The following is a 5,451-nucleotide window of genomic DNA, read 5'->3' as shown; positions in this document are numbered from 1 at the left end:
CAAACACAGTTAACAAATAAATTAATTATCTCTTTTAATCTGCCAATTTTCTAAATCATCTTAAAGCATTAATTAAAAAGTTGCCAAAGCTATATCAACACTTCCAGGACTCATATTAAAGAAATATATCACTGTATATAATACTGTAATAGAACAGTGAGAATTTTACTTCATTTTAGGAATATTTTGCGGAGAAGGCAATGGCACCCCATTCCAGTACTCTTGCCTGGAAAATCCCATGGACAGAGGAACCTGGTAGGCTGCAGTCCATGGGGTCGCTAGGAGTTGGACACGACTGAGCGACTTCACTTTCACTTTTCACTTTCATGCATTGGAGAAGGAAATGGCAACCCACTCCAGTGATCTTGCCTGAAGAATCCCAGGGAAGGGGAAGCCTGGTGGGCTGCAGTCTATGGGGTCACACAGAGTCAGACACGACTGAAGCGACTTAGCAGCAGCAGCACACATTCTACTGCTGTAAATTTGAATTCTCAATATCAAAATGGATTTTAATTTAGTTCAAAGTATATTCATGAATTTTCTTCTTAAAGACAATTTTCATTAAATTTTTTAGCATTGTAATTATCCACCAGTGGTAGTGATAGAGTACAGTTATGTACAGCAGGAGTAGATCTGAATGGTATAAAGGATGGACTTCAGCAGTTATTTTGGCACACAACGACACATACCTGTTGCCAGCCATTTGCAACAGTCTTACAGAAAGCAAAATTCCAGTGCATCCTTGTCAGTGTCATTTATCAAATGATCCAGCACTCATCTCAGCATCTCTTAGTTTGCTCTCCTCAAAGCAGCAGTAGGTCACTTAATGCATCATTAAGTAAGTACAACAAAAAGTGTATGGGAAGTTAGCGCTGCTCACAGCAATGTTCAAATTACAGGGCACAGGTATTCTGGATAAATACCTTAAACATTTCATAGAAAAAAAGTGTTGGTGGGAAAATTCTGAAACATGTTCTTCACATGTTCTTAGAAGGTCTTGGAAGAACCGAGTCCCGCTGTGGTCAACATTAAGTTTCTTAATACATTTTCCAAGTTTTACTCTTTTTCCCTCTTTTTTTCTTGAGTGCCTCACTTTGATTTCCCTGGACCAATTATCTCCCCCCAGAGCAACAGCTGCTAAGTTTTTGTTTCATAGTTTGTGTTCAACTGAAATGCAAGCTTAGAAATTATTTTTATTTCAGTAAAATGTTTATTAACTTTGAATTCTACTAGGTAATTTGGATCCAAATTTTTATTCCAAGAATCAAAATAGTTTTTTTAAATTAAAAAAAATTAAATATGTAGAGACTAATAATTAACTAAGAAAAAGATGATTAATTCTACTAGACTAACAGAACCAACTGAAAATAAATATTTTGGAGAAGTGTGATACTTCCAAATTTTATATCCCAAACAAGATGTATATAACATTTATTTATCTTAAGTGTGTCAGTTTTACTGACTTTTTCCCCAAGAACCTACTCTTATTTTCATTGATTCCTCCACTTTTCTATTCTGTTTCATTTGCATGCATGCTTAGTTGTGTCCAACTCTTTGTAACTACATAGAACATGGCTGCCAGGGTCCTCTGTCCATGACATTTCCCAGGAAAGAATATTGGAGTGGTTTGCCATTTCCTACTCCTGGGGATCTTTCCGACTAAGGGATTGAACCCATATCTCCTGCTTGACAGGTGATTCTTTACTATTGAGCCATCTGGGAATCTCTGTTTCATTTCAGTTAAGCTCAGGTGGGTCCAACTATTTGCAACCCCCATGGACTGCAGCAAGCCAGGCTTCCTGTCCATCACCAACTCCCGAGCCTACTCAAACTCATGTCCATAGAGTCGGTGATGTCATCCAACCATCTCATCCTCTGTCGTCCCCTTCTCCTCATGCCTTCTATCTTTCCCAACATCAGGTTCTTTTCCAATGAGTCAGTTCACATCAGGTGGCCAAAATATTGGAGTTTCAAATTCAGCATCAGTCCTTCCAATGAATATACAGAACTGATTTCCTTAGGATGGACTGGTTGGATCGCCTTGCAGTCCAAGGGACTCTAAAGAGTCTTCTCCAACACCACAGTTCAAAAGCATCAATGCTTCGGTGCTCAGCTTTCTTTATAGTCCAACTCTCACATCCATACATGTCTACTGGAAAAACCATAGCTTTGACTAAATGGATCTTTGTTGGCATAGTAATGTCTCTGCTTTTTAATATGCTGTCTATGTTGATATAGCTTTTCTTCCAAGGATCAAGCGTCTTTTAATTTCATGGCTGAAGTCACCATCTGCAGTAATTTTGGAACCCAAGAAAATAAAGTCTGTCACTGTTTCCATTGTTTTCCCATCTATTTGCATGAAGTGATGGGACTAGATGCCATGATCTTAGTTTTCTGAATGTTGAGTTTTAAGCCAACTTCTCCATTCTCCTCTTGCGCTTTCACCAAGAGGCTCTTTAGGTCTTCTTTGCTTTCTGCCATAAGGGTGGTGTCATCTGTATATATGAGATTATTGATATTTCTCCCAGCAGTCTTGATTCCAGTTTGTGCTTCATCCAGCCCAGCATTTCTCATTATGTATTTTGCATATAAGTTAAATAAGCAAAGTGATAATATACAGCCTTGACATACTCCTTTCCCGATTTGAAACTAGTCTGTTGTTCCATGTCCAGTTCTAACTGTTGTTTCTTGACCTGCATAGAGATTTCATGTATCTCTGCTCTAATCTTTATTCCTTCTTTTGCTAGCTTTAGGTTTCAGTTCAGTTCAGTTCATTCGCTCAATTGAGTCCAACTCTTTGCGACCCCATGAACTGCAGCACGCCAGGCCTCCCTGTCCATCACCAACTCCCGGATTTCACTCAAATTCACATCCATCGAGTCGGTGATGCTATCCAGCCATCTCATCCTCTGTTGTTCCCTTCTCCTCCTGCCCCCAATCCCTCCCAGTATCAGAGTCTTTTCCAATGAGTCAGCTCTTCACATGAGGTGGCCAAAGTACTGGAGTTTCAGCTTTAGCATCATTCCTTCCAAAGACTGGTTCCAAATAGGAAAAGAGTACATCAAGGCTGTATATTGTCACCCCGCTTATTTAACTTATATGCAGAGTACATCATGAGAAATGCTGGGCTGGATGAAGCACAAGCTGGAATCAAGATTGCCGGGAGAAATATCAATAACCTCAGATATGCAGATGACACCACCCTTATGGCAGAAAGTGAAGAGGAACTAAAAAGCCTCTTGATGAAACTGAAAGAGGAGAGTGAAAAGTTGGCTTAAAGCTCAACATTCAGAAAACTAAGATCATGGCATCTGGTCCCATCACTTCATGGCACATAGATGAGGAAACAATGGAAACAATTTCAGACTTTATTTTGGGGGGCTCCAAAATCACTGCAGATGGTGATTGCAGCCATGAAATTAAAAGACGCTTACTCCTTGGAAGGAAAGTTATGACCAACCTAGATAGCATATTAAAAAGCAGAGACATTACTTTGCCAACAAAGGTCCGTCTAGTCAAGGCTATGGCTTTTCCAGTAGTCATGTATGGATGTGAAAGTTGGACTTTGAAAAAAGTTGAGCGCTGAAGAATTGATGCTTTTGAACTGTGGTGCTGGAGAAGACTCTTCAGTGTCCCTTGGACTGCAAGGAGATCCAACCAGTCCATTTTAAAGGAGATCAGTCCTAGGTGTTCTTTGGAAGGAATGATGCTAAAGCTTTAGGTTTAGCTTGTTCTTTTTCTAGTTTCTTAAGGCGTAAAGTAACGTTGTGATTTGAGGTCTTCTTTTTATGTGAATGGTTAGAGCTAAAAATTTCCCTTTGGTATTATTTTCACCCTATGCCATAAGTTTTAGTATGTTTTCATTTTTATTTGTCTCAAGATATTTTCTTTTTTTTAAATTTAATTTAATTTTATTTTTAAACTTTACATAATTGTATTTTTTCTTATCAAAATGAATCCCACAGGTATACATGTGTTCCCCATCCTGAACCCTCCTCCCTCCTCCCTCCCCATACCATCCCTCTGGGTCATTTTCTAATTTCCCTTGTAATTTCTTCTTTTACCCATGGATTATATAAAAGCATTGCTTAATTTCCACATATTTTTGTGTTTTTTTTTTCATTTTCCTTTAGCTATCGAGTCCTAGTTTCTACTATGATTGGAAAAGATATGCTGTATGATATTAATCTTATTAAATTTATTAAGACTTGTTTAGTGGCTTAACATGTGTTCTATCCTGTAGAATGCTATATGTGCATGTGATAGGAGTGCATATTCTGCTGTTATTGGGTGGAATATAATATATATGTACTTCCAATTCATCTGGGGTTAAATGTCCTATTTACTTATTGGTCATCTGACTGGTTGTTCTATCTGCTATTTAAAGTAGGGTACTGAAATCTTCTACTAGGACTGTAGACTTTTATATCGCTCCCTTCACTCCTACCAATGTTGGCTTTCCATATTTAGGAATTCTGACTTTGGTGCAGGAAATCAGTCCTGAATATTCATTGGAAGGACTGATGCTGAAGCTGAAACTCTGACACTTTGGCCACTTGATGAAAAGAACTGACTCATTGGAAAAGACCCTGATGATGGGAAAAATTGAAGGCAGGAGGAGAAGGGGATGACAGAGGATGAGATGGTTGGATGGCATCACCAACTCAATGGACATGAGTTTCAGCATGCTCCAGGAGTTGGTGCTGGACAGGGAAGCCTGGCATGCTGAAGTCCATAGGGTTGCAAAGAGTCAAACATGACTGAGTGACTGAACTGAACTAATATCTGTGTAAATATATATATTTTTGGTGAATTAAGCCTTTTGCCATCCTATAATGTCCTTGTCTCTTATAAAAATTTTAACTTAAAGTCTATTTTGTCTTACATTAGTGTAGTCACTCCTGTTCAGTTTGAGTTGCTATTCACACAAAATATCTTTGCACTTCATTTCACTTTCAACCTATGTGTCCTTAGATCTAAAGTAAGTTCCATGCTTACTTTGGCAGACCAAATACAAAAATTGGAACAATACAAAAAAGATAAGCATGGACCCTACACATGGATGACACACAAATTTGTGAAGTTTTCCATATTTCTAGGTTCCAGTTGAGAGAGTAGCACTGACATATATACACTACTGTGTGTAATTAGATAGCTAGTGGGGAGCTTCTGGGAGCTTAGCTGGGTGCTCTAGAGGACCTAGAGGGGTGGGACGGGGGTGAGATGGGAGGGAGGCTCAAGAGGAAGAGGATATAAGTATATTTATGGATGATTCCCTGGTGGCGCTAGTGGTAAAGAACCCTTCTACCAATGTAGGAGACAAATGAGATGAGGGTTCAATCCCTGGATTGGGAAGATCCCCTGTAGGAGGGCATGGCAACCTACTCAACTTTCTTGCCTGAAGAATCTCATAGACAGAGAAGACTGGCATTCTATAGTCCATGGGATCAC

The 5,451-nt window shown here is 39.1% G+C and overlaps 1 non-coding gene across 1 annotated transcript; it reads left to right on the top strand.

Moving 5' to 3' along the window:
• Positions 1 to 4,992: 4,992 nt before the first annotated feature.
• LOC138987302 (U6 spliceosomal RNA) lies at positions 4,993 to 5,097 on the top strand. Its single transcript, XR_011463793.1, has one exon. It is a non-coding gene; the product is annotated as a U6 spliceosomal RNA (small nuclear RNA).
• Positions 5,098 to 5,451: the final 354 nt, after the last annotated feature.

This window comes from Bos mutus, chromosome 3, assembly GCF_027580195.1.
Source record: "Bos mutus isolate GX-2022 chromosome 3, NWIPB_WYAK_1.1, whole genome shotgun sequence".
In the NCBI taxonomy this organism is placed as follows: Eukaryota; Metazoa; Chordata; class Mammalia; order Artiodactyla; family Bovidae; genus Bos; species Bos mutus.
The sequence above is the reverse complement of the archived record's forward strand: the minus strand, read 5'-3'. Positions and strand labels throughout refer to the sequence as shown.